Genomic DNA, 12,366 nt, shown 5'->3' with positions numbered 1-12,366 from the left:
GTCTCAAGAAATGTGCAAGTACTTACACGGCAGAGCTTTATGTGGTGTTGATGGCCTTGGAGTGTATTCTCACCAGCAAGAGAATGAAATCTATTTTATTTGTGGATTCTCGAAGTGTGATCACCACACTTTGCTCAATATAGGGAAGTGAAAATAGACTGGCACAACTTGTCCGATTTAAGGTACAATGTGGTCTGCGGCTTGGCCGAGCCATAAAATTCTGCTGGGTGTCTAGAGGTATGGGGGATCCTAGGTAACGAAAGAGCCGACAAATTGCCCACTAGCTCTAAGCACCTACTGCCAACTACCTCACATATTCCATTTCAAGACATGAAGCCCTTGTAAAATTATTAGTTTTCCAGCTGTGGCAGTCCGAGTGGAGTCTGGAATGCCAAAACAAACTTCACGGGATTGAACTCGCTCTTAGTATGTGGGAGAGTGCATCCCACAGAACCCACCGCCATGAAGTTCTTTTGTGTCGTCCTAGAATTGGACACTCCAACCTCACCCACAGACATCTGCTCAGGGGAGAAGCCCCACCCCTGTGTTATGACTGTGGGGAGCGTTTAAACATTTTACACATTTTGTGGCTATTCCCATGGATTGAACAAGAACGACGTACACATTTTCCCTAGTTTTTTTCACATCAGATTCCTTTCCACCCAGCGCTGCTAATTGCAGAGACTCCAGTAGTACCGTTTCTTTGTGTCATAAATTACTTTAAAAAACCGGCTTCCTACTGGATTTGTAATTTTAATCCTATGACTTCTAACCATGTCACATGAACTTTTTTTAGATAATTTGTATAAAAAGTCCTGACAATGTTTCAACTAAACAAGCTTGGCGCAGTATGGCCATAGTAGCTTTGCGCCATAAAGCCCGTAATTAACAACAACCCAATGCCGGTGAAGTCCGGCGTATCTCAGGGCTGTGTCCTCGGTTCGGTATTGTTTCTTTTATATATAAATAACCTTCACTCGACCTTACGTCTCTTCGCCAATGATTGTGTAATTTATTGAAGCCTTTCTAACCCTTTGAATTTTCGCCTACTACAGCGGGACCTAGACATAATCCAGCAATGGCGCACTACATGGTTAATGCTAAAAAAATGCTAACAAAACTAAAACTGTCACTTTTAAAAAGAAGTTACAAATCACTCATCACGTGCACATAAATGGAGAGGACCGCATCGAAAACGTTTTGTCTATTAAATACCTTGGAGTCCACCTAACAGCTAACTCATCACGGAAACTTCATATATAACAGGTAACCGCAATGCATTTTTCTAAAGGCTCTTTATTCCAAGCTTACATCCACATACAAAGGAACAAAAGTCCTCACCAATACTACCGTCATCGGGTCGATGGTGGACTGAGCATCCACCATATGGCACCCTGATCAGCTTTACTTACCCATCCATATTAAATTAAATCACTGCAAAATAAAGCTTGTGGCGTTCTATTTCCGCCGCCCAACGCAGGTGGTCGGTCAATTTTGTCAAACATTGTACCATCTCCCCCACTCCCCTATGTAATGCCCGCAGGGCATTTAGGGTAAATAAATAAACAAATAAAGACTAATATTGTTGGCCTGGGTCTTTCGGTTTGGTACAGTGAGGCACAATCGTTACATCAGCATGCACTCGCTTAAGCTACCCCGTCCCAGTATGTACGCATCAAAACAAAACTGGCACGGATTTGCTGCCAGGAAAGGTTCTTTCTCTGGCGCTCGTTCAAATCTGGGGGCTGCTTTTAGAAAAAAATGGGCATGCTATAATAGCACCGACCAGAGCCACCCCAGACGCCTCCGCGACTCTGTATCCAGGACCGCTACCACGAACCGAGGCCTTGGACAGACATGTTGGATGCCTCTTCCGCAGGAGTTCGGCGTGTCGGATGTAATGAAACGTGAGGCGGCTCCCACATCACTTCCAACGCGCCAATGACTGGTTTAGTCGCCAGTCGACTCGGCGAGAGGTCGCAAAAATCAACCAGGAAGCGACTACTTCAAACCCGTCGCTTGTTTGGGAAAAGTTGACCGGCAACACGTGCGATTTGCCTTTGAGAATGCTCCTAAACTTTTTCATTAATAAACTAGTCATCATTTAATCTAGTTGAATATTTTGCGCCTGACTATATGCAGGCTGTCCCCCTGACCACCTCTAGAACAGTTTTGAGGTTGTGCTTTGACGGAAAAGCTGGGGAAGGGGCTTATATCTTGGAGATTCGGAAACTGTCAGGGTAGTAGACCAGAATGAAAGCCATTATGCCTCCTTCCTAGCTGGGTAGGTTTCCTTGGGGACTTAGTGAACGCAAGCTTTGGACGCACGGCTTCTGTGCTACTTGTTGCCCATCCTCAATAATTATTCGTCGGCGATGTTTTCTTTCCAGAGAATGGTTTTTGTTTACGCTCTTGAGGGAAGCGCGGGTGGATGTAAAGGATTCTAGACCTATTTGTAGAGTTTGAAATCTTCATGAAATTAACTGATGCATGCTTGTTTCAAATCTTGATAACGAAATTAATTGACAAAGTGTGGGCCACAGTCTTAATCCTTTGATGCTCAGTATTGCTCAGGAGCAAGAACTCAAGAATGATTTAACTTGTCCCACACCATGTCCGCCTCAATAAATTTAGCTCCCTTTTTTTGCACGGGCGAGGATACCTGCGCTGAGCAGTGAAGAATTGAATTGAATTTTGGAAACAGATCACTTGTCCTCTAAAGCCAAAGCTGACAGGGGATGTGAGGTATGATGGCCCGCACCAGTGGCCTCAAAACTGCGAGAAGATCGGCGCAAATATTAATAACCCAGTCACAAGTGCATCTACTGCGTGAAATGCGGGGCGAATCTGTGATTTATCCCAAGTAGTAACCGCTTTCAGTCGCTGGATTAAAATAATCCTGAAAATGCCCAATTTCGCTCACCATCAATATTCGGAAAAGAAAATTATGAGAAAGGATAATATTTTTGAGACCATATTTTTTATATTTGTTGTGTAGCCAAACCTTGTTGGGATTTCTAGATCTAGAGTAGGTTAAGTAAAGTTTTTGGCTGATCGGTTCCTAGCTGTTATTTAAATATTTTCGCTTGCTGCCTAATACACAGTTTGCAAACACCCAAATAATACGAATCATGGCAATATCCTGTATGTTCCTTGTTGCACCTGAGCACATATTATAGCTTTGTTCCTAATTTTACCCGAATAGATCCCAGTTACTCAGGTGGATCATGTCACGTGCCGAGACAGACGGGGGTAGGTATTAGAACCTCGAGGTACGGGAGCGTTACCCTGAAGTGAAATGGAACACAATTTGGAACGTCGCAATATGTGACACTCAAGAGAGGAACGACTGCTCAGTTACTCGTTAATGTTTTAGTTCTTGTTTCTGTTGTCTGCTACAGCCAGTTTCATACAGTCAGATCTTGTCATCCCTTTTGGCTCTGCAGCGAGTGCTCCATGCCTTGAAAAAATACATGAAAGTGGGTCTTTGTGTAATTGCAAATGCCTCAGTTGCATTTTGAACCACAAACTAGTAATCTGTATATAGTCTGCTGTCGCTCTATGTGCTCTAAACTACGATGCATTAACACAATCGATCGACAACGGCTGTCCATTTGAGCGTCGTTGAGGGTTGTAGCTATATTTTTAATGTCAGGAGTTGGGATAGAGCTCAGGGTTTTGCAGAACGAGCTCCCCCTCCCCCGTGGCCCAAGCCGTGGTACATATAACGGCACTGTTAGCGCGAACGCGACATCGGCGTATTTTCGCATTTTACTTATGAATAGTATAAGCGAGCACGAAATCTTATCGCTTGCATTCTAGAACCAAATGAGCTCTTTCAGTAGCAATAATAAATTAGACGACATCCCTTGGTTTTAAAGAGAGAAACTAGAAAAACTAGAAAAACCGGCGATCGTTTGTCCGCGCTAACAGTGTCGAGCTCTGTACGTTAAGACATTTTGCAAACGATTCCTGAATTCAATATTTGCGCTTTAATGCATATTGCCTTGCCAAGTTTCCTTGTTCGTCACGTCGTCATTCATGACAATATTTGTGTTTATGTTTTCAGATTCTCCTTACCCCTTTAGCAACCATGTACTGCATTAACACATGACATATTGTTGTTAGTTATGAAAACTAGGGACATATGAGTTTGATTGACACTATTATCACTACCATGAAATCTTAAATTGCCTTATGTGATAATTATAAAATACATGCTGGATCAAAGCACCATTCATCTGCATGAGCGTACCAACCGGGAGGCAAGGGTAGCACTTGCCCCCCCCCCTCCCCCACCAGTTCTCAGAGGGGGGGGGGGGGGCAAGGCATGTGCTTTTGCCCCCCCCCCGCCCCCCCCCCCCCCCCCCCTGAGACAGCCGCCACTATGCAGGGCAAACACTGACCTGCGGCGCCCAAGGGATACCAAGCACCCCGGCCCTGGGGGGGGGGGGGGGGGGCTGGTCGGCTTCCTTACTCAAAAAGAGGTTGGTACGCCACTGTTCGTCTGTAAATAATTCTGTTTTATCATGTACAATTGCTATTTGTTAGCTGTTTCTTTTTTTTAGTGTATTGTACATATATATGAAACAAAACATTTCACGAGTTCGAATAACTTTTCCGTTCTATTTGTTTAACTTACAATTGCCTATTGCGATTTTATTGATTCACGACCTGCTGCATATAATTGACAACCTGGGAGTCTTTTCACCGTAGTGCCATGGTGACAACAGTGCGGAGCATGAAGAACCGATAAAGTCAAGAAGCTGGAAAAGGCAGGACTTGCAACTTGACAACAGTGCATACTAAACAGCAAATATCAGAATTAACTCTCAACCAACAGTAAAATATTAGGTAAATATTAGACTCAAAGCATTCAAAGTATGACTGGAATATGTCTACAGGAAACAACAAATTGACCAGCTGTTAAAGCGAATTGAATTATGTTAAAATGCAACCATTTTAGACCTAAGATTTTTTATCTGTTGCCCAGAAGCTACCGTATATGGCCGTGTAAAGGTTGAGAGTGAACTCTCAAAGCCGTAGCACTCCCAAATTCTGTACCATCAAACACAACTGATAATTTCTTTAAGAACTACTCTTGAGTTCCCAATTTCTGAAAAGGTCGACTTATATGCGGCGTTATGCGCTATTTGGACTGTTCCCCACGGACCCACAGGCTAGCCACATAAAACGGGAGTGCTGGCGGTGCATCTGTGGAAGTATTGAATAATTAATTATTTAATTACCTAACCCACAAAATCTCTATCAAGTCTGTTAGAGCCCACGGTGCTATCGCCACACGATGTGTGTTACCTAAGCAGCCCACAGAACCACCCACACCTCTCAGGGTCATGGTCCTATACCCACAGGGTGGGTGGGTTACCTAAAGCAACCCGCAGAATCTCCCACACGTCCCATAGACCCACAGTCCTCTCCTTACATGATGTGTGGGTCACCTACAACTATCCGCACAATCTCCAACACGTCCAAATAGACCCAGAGTATTCTCCCCAGCGAAAATTTGGAATACACGCACAAACCTACAAGTGTCATGCAGAGGCCTGTAGGACCTCACACATATTCTCTGTGGGTGCTCTGGGGGCATTTGGATCAGGGCTGCCGGCAATTGATAAGTTGTTGACGATAAACAAGTTTGACTTGTCATGTCCCAGTAGATGTGCTTGTTTGCAGTTTTCGCTTTATTCTTATTTCCACTATCGTCACTGTTTTGTAGTAAGTGGGTTCACTCAGCTACGTACATAACGGGCACTTTTCGTGACGAGGCTGAGCCTGGACACGACGTGTGAGGATGTGAACAACTACCTGTCTTCAGTGCTCCAAACTGGAACATTTCAGTGTACCACACTTCGCAGTAAGCACGATTCATACAGTTCTTTTCATGTGAGCACTACTGTTGATTGCCTGATCAAAATTAATGACTCTAGCGTGTGGCCGGAAGTTAGTTTCTTTAGGCCCTTTTGGGGGCCCTTGCGTGACTCGGATTCAGAGCGACCAACAGCTAACGAGGACTCCTGATGGATAAGATTCGTCTATACTATCAAAACGCTCGTGGGTTACAAACCAAACCTGATGTTTTCTTTGAGGGTGCCACGACTTCGGATTTTCATGTAATTTCTATCACAGAAACTTGGCTAACACAAGCAATCTCTAGCAACGAATATTTTACTGACGAATGTTGTTTTACAGATGTGATTGGGATTCAACTGGTTCGCGGGCCACTCTGGGGGGAGGGGTTATCACGACGGTGCATAAGTCATTATCATGTTTTCGTAGGTTTGATCTGAAAGAAGGAAATGAATGTGTTTGGGTGCGAATCAATTTTCCGGGCCAGCCTAACTTAGTAATTGGAAATTATTACTTTCCACCTCGTTCTGACACACAATCATTCATAGGCACTTTGAACTACATTTCCGGTGCTGTCGATTTTTCAACCGATGATATGATGATCGCTGGTGACTTTAAAATGCCTGGCGTTGATTGGAGTACAAACACGATTAGTGCTTCATCAAGTGAGGCACGTGCTAGGGCCGAAGAAACAATAGAATTTGTGAACTTCAATGGGCTTTATCAGCGTAATGCTACAACAAACGGGGCTGGAAATACGCTTGACTTGTGCATGACTAACATATCAGCAATCACTTTTGAGGCTGCGGACTGTCCTCTTGTCTCTATCGATAAGTGGCATCCACCATTCTCCCTTTTCTCTTTTACTTCCTGCTCGGACGTCGGTGAGTAATCAGTTTCTCGGGCATAACTGCGCCGTGCGGATTACCTTGGTCTTTACAATCACCTTCGCAAAGTAGACTGGAGTGTTATTTCAGTCTGTTTCAATATCGATAGCGCAGTTCAATGTCTAACAGACATCGGAACTGCAGCCATGAATAATTTCATTCCACGCAGAAGTGGTCGAACTAGCAACGATACTTCTTGGTTCTCCAGAGAGCTACGTGATACGTTACGTAAAAAAGCGAGGTATGATTTAAAGTACAAGAACACCGGCATAAAGAATTGGGAGAGTCTGTTTAAAGAGTATCGTTCAGCGGCCAAGAAGCTGATACGCCGTGATCGGGAGAACTGACGAAATTCATTTGAACGCAAATTAAAACGCAATCCTAATGCTCTGTGGAATTACGCAAGGTACTTGAGGACAACTAGTCGATCGAAAACAATGCATTGCAAGACGACTCTGAATATACACCTGAGCCGTCCGACGTCTGTGATCGTTTTACTACGTTCTTCTCTTCCGTCGGTAACTTGATTACTCCGTGCACTGTTTCGACCGATGCTCCTCTTGAATCTACTCGAAGCTTGGCAGTTCCGAATCTTACGCTTGAAGATATGCTTTCCGCAATAAATGAGCTCACTTCAAAAAAGTCATGCGGTGAATACGGAATTCCTTCTTTCATCGTAAAGGGATGCAGGATATGTTTGCCCCTGTGTTGCTACATGTTTTTAACACGTCCTTGAAGGCCAATGTATTTCCTCAAGGATGGAACAATGCAGTGGTTGTTCCTATACATAAATCTGGTCGCACGGACTACGTTAACAACTATAGGCCAATGTCTCTTCTTTGCTCTTGTTCTAAGGTATTTGAAAAGGCAATGTTTAAACACAATTATTTTCATTTTAAATCGTCTCTTTGTCTCAACTAACATGGTTTTTGTCAAGGGCGTTCAGTGGAAACAAACATTGTATCATTTTTGGAACACACTCTACCTAAGGTCATGTCCCGTGGGCAAGTTGATGTTATTTATTTCGATTGCTCTAAAGCTTTTCATCTGGTAGGTCATAAGTTTTTACTCGCCAAATGTTCAGTGTTGGGCATGACTAGCTCGTTTTGCACTTGGCTGTTTAGTTATATTGGCGGAAGACCTAACAGAGTGCTGTATGAAGGGTGTTTTTCTGCCTCAGATGTTTTAAATACTGAGTGCCTCAAGGGTCCCACCTGGGGCCGTTGTTATTTAACTTTTTTCTCAATGATTTGGCAGACAGTGTGCAACATTCAAAGGTGCTGCAGTTTGCAGATGATGTTAAGATTTAGTGCGAAATTGATTCAACTACTGACTGTCTAACGATGCAAGACGATGTTCAGGCAGTTCTAAACTGGTGCTTAAAAAATAATTTAGTACTTAACCCCAGTACGACCAAGGTTGTTTCCTTTACTCGTAAGACAAGCTGCATTGAGTATGCGTATACCATGTTAGGTTCATCTATCGCGAGGTCCGATACTATTCGTAATTTGGGAGTGCTGCTTGATTCTCGCCTTTCGTTTACTGAGCATGTTTCGAAAGTTGTGAATGATTCTTATCAGGTGCTAGGCGTCATTTCCCGAATGACGCGGAATTTTCGTACTTACGCTAGCATGATTCATGTAATTCACGCCCTTGTTTTGTGTAAACTTCAGTTCTGCTCAGTCATATGGAACACCATTGGATCGACTCAACCATGTATTTTAGAAAAAGTGCAGCGTCGTCTCGTGCGTATTGTTTATGATGGATGGAGTAGGAGGCGCATTTATTTTTAATATGAATACTTAATTAATATGCTTGACCTGGTACCCTTGCATAAAAGAAGGTTAGCGCGAGACACGACTTTTTTGCATAAGATAGTGAACGCTACAATTGATGCACCTTTACTTTTAAGTGCGATTTCTTTCAGTGTTCCCCAAAAGCGGACCAGATTTTAATTTCTTTTGTACCCGCAGGAAGTTTGTGTCCAGTCCCCGATGACACGCCTTCAGCTCCTTTATAATCGCGATAGGAGGGATTTAGAATTGTCTTCACCCCTTTTAAATTTTGAAAGAGCATTGCTGGCCACTTGACAAACATCTGTGCTCTGTTGTTCTCCATTCTTCTCCGTAGTTTAATTTATTTCCTTTTATCTTTTCTAATTCACGTCTTGCTAGTTTGTCTGTATCTGTTCTTTTATTGATTGTAATATGTGCGCACTAATAAGGCCTCGAGCTGTTTGTGGTGTTGGGACCGAGCGTTTGACCCTGGTTGGTGGTGTGTCGACTCATGCCAGGCACGGGAGCGGGAGTGGGGCAGGAGACTGGGAGCCGATCAGCGGTAACGAACTGTACAGTATGTACAGATTTAATTACATCCTATGTACAGGTTAGGCGGCTTATCGTCAGCAGCGTTCATCGAGGTTGCGAGTTCCAGCAAAAGATAAAAAAAACACCACGCTCTTGCGCGCGCTCTTGCACCAGACCGTTTTCTTTCTCGTTGTCTTGCTACCCCCAGGTAGCTCGAGGCTGTAGGAGCGTCCTTTGTCCGGGACGTTCAAAACTACGCCAGATGAGTAGACTTCCCGGCGCTGCCAGTTCTGTCGGGGCAGCCGAGGCAGTTCCTTTCTTTCATGCCTCGGGAAAACGAGGGCGCCAGGTGTGACCGGTCCATCTCGCCGATCGCCGATACTTGGTGATGAAGTCGGACGCCCGCAGGGATACAACAGCTCCTCCGCCGACGGGTAAACGGTCTTGAGGTTGAGGGGTCTGCAACCGCTCTGCCGAAAGCCGATGGCTCGCTGCTGTCTTCCAGGCCCCAGAATCGGCGCTGCTACTTTTTCGCCTCTCAAACATGCAAGCAGCGCATGAATCACGGAATCACAAAACATCACACAACAGAAATCAGCAAGCATTCACCCCGCCCGGAAACTCGCCAAGTAAAGATCACCCTAATTAATCTCACTGTCATCAAATTCTGCCGTCCGAGCGCGGCTGACCCACCAAACAAGACATCGAGAAAGCACTAAAACACTAGAATGGCTAGAAATCTCTCAAGGCTTTATAGCGTCTGTACAACCCCCTTTCAATACATGCGACTGAGAGTGTCTGCATTCGAGTTCAGCTTCCCCCGCTTGTATGTTACTCGGAAGTTAAACTCCTGAAGTGCTAAGCTCCACCTTAGCAGCCGTCCGTTTTTTGGCGACATTTGCTGCAGCCAGGTCAGGGGACAGTGGTCCGTCTCAAAGGTGAATGGAGCTCCCGCCAGGTAACAAGACAACTTTTGTGCGGCCCAGACTAGACAAGCACACTCCTTTTCGGAGGCGCTATACGCTTCCTCCCGTGTTGTCAGCTTGCGGCTCGCGTAGAGAATGGGATGCTCTTCGTCCCCTTCTTTTTGGCACAGAACAACCCCCATGCCCCGGTCACTTGCATCGCACTGCACAAAGAATGGCTGATCATAATCAGGTGCTCTTAGCACCGGCCGCTCGGTGAGCGCCTTCTTTAGGCTCTGGAAAGCCTGCTCCTTCTTCTCGTCCCACCCGACTTTGTTGGGCTCGTTCTTCCTGAGAGCATCCGTGAGGGGACTGGCTACCTGAGAATAGTTCGCGACATATCGCTGGTAATAGCCAGTCAAGCCCAAAAACGAACGAATCTGCGTCTTTGTTTCGGGTCTAGGGAAGCTCCCAACGGCTGCTACTTTAATCTCTGAGGGTCGCCGACAGCCCTGTCCCATTACATGCCCCAGGTAGGTCACCTCCGCTTGCCCCAGTTGGCATTTTTCTGCCTTTACTGTAAGGCCTGCTTCGCGTAGCCTGCGAAACACTTCCCGCAGGTGCGAAACGTGTTCTTGCCACGTTGCTGAAAAGATCGCGATATCGTCCAGATATGGCAGTGCGAACGTGTTAGTTCCACGAAGAACGCTGTCCATGAGCTTTGAAAAGCAAAACGGGGCGTTCTTGAGCCCGAAGCTGAGCATCAATGGGCGGAACGTTCCAAGTGGGGAAATGAACGCCGCATACCTGCTTGCCCGCTCTGTCAGGGGCAGTTGCCAATATCCACGAATCAAATCCAGCGTGGAAATGTACCTAGCGGCACTGACTCGTTCTACCCTCTCCTCTATGTTAGGGATAGGGTACGTTTGATCTCGGGTGATCGTGTTGAGTCTACGATAGTCTATGCAAGGGCGGGGGTCTTTGCCCGGCACCTCCACCAGTATGAGTGGAGGGGTGTAGTCGCTCTCGGCGGCCTCGATAACCCCGAGCCGGAGCATGCGTTCGATCTCTTCAGCTAGTATGTCTCTCCGTCTTGGAGCGACCCTGTACGCCTTTGATCGCACTGGAGTACTCTCGGTGAGCTCAATATCGTGGCACACGAGATTAGTACGGCCAGGTCGATCGGAAAACAACCCCTCAAACTCACTGATCACTTTGCGCAGATCGCTCAGCTGATCTTCAGTAAGAACGTCGGTCTTTACTGCCTTGGCTATGACGGTGTCTACATCATACTCTCCCCTCTTCCCCTCCCAAGTAGGAATCTCCGTGGGGACTTCCTCTGGGGTGTTCCAAGCAAGGCTAACTATCTCTTTCCTCCCCACATAAGGTTTCAACAGGTTACAGTGATATATCCGTACTTTCTTTCGTTTCCCCCCCGACTCCACAGCGTAGTTCGTCTCAGAGAGCTTTTGCAGGACTTTGGCTGGACCTTCCCACTGCACCTCTAACTTGTTTTTCTTGGAAACCCTCAGCAGCATCACTTGGTCTCCCACTTCAAACTTACGCTCCCTGGCTCCCCTGTCATAGTAGAGTTTCGCCTTCGCCTGCGCCCGCTGCATGTTCGCCTCAACTACTTCCTGTGTCTTATGCATGCGAGCTAAGAGCTTCAACACGTACTCCACCACAGTCGGGTCTTCCCCTTGGCCTTCCCACGACTCACGCAACATGCGTAGTGGCGAGCGCAGCGAACGCCCATACACAAGCTCGGCCGGGCTGAAACCCGTGGCTTCATGTGGCACTGTGCGCAATGCGAACATGGTTGCCGGAAGACACGCCTCCCAATCTACTTTCTGCTCGAAGCACAGCGCGCGCAGAACTCGTTTGAAAACTGAATGCCATTTCTCTACGGCGTTTGATTGAGGGTGGTACACGGAGCTATGCACAACACGAATGCCACATTTCTCCAAAAATGTGTTCGTGAGGGCGCTAGTGAAAACACTACCCTGGTCTGATTGGATTTCAGCGGGAAATCCAATCCTCGCAAACACAGACAGCAGCGCGTCCACGATCTCGGCTGAACTCAACTCTTTCAGAGGACATGCCTCTGGGAACTTCGTCGCGGGACAAAGTAGCGTCAATACATACTTGTACCCTGACTTGCTCACTGGCAGTGGACCTACTGTATCTATGACCAGGCGGCGAAAAGGCTCTGTGATCAGCGGCACTAGTCTCAGCGGTGCTTTGTTCTTCTCGTGCGGCTTCCCCACACGCTGACACGCGTCGCACGACCGTACAAAGTTTTCCGCGTCGCGGAAGCAGCCTGGCCAGTAGTACACTTGTAACAGCCGGTCCTTCGTTTTCTTAATGCCGAGGTGACCTTACCAAGAGCTCCATGAGACA

Source organism: Ixodes scapularis, unplaced genomic scaffold (assembly GCF_016920785.2).
Source record: "Ixodes scapularis isolate PalLabHiFi unplaced genomic scaffold, ASM1692078v2 PGA_scaffold3__209_contigs__length_174095766, whole genome shotgun sequence".
Lineage (NCBI taxonomy): Eukaryota > Metazoa > Arthropoda > Arachnida > Ixodida > Ixodidae > Ixodes > Ixodes scapularis.
This window is presented reverse-complemented; position numbering follows the sequence as displayed.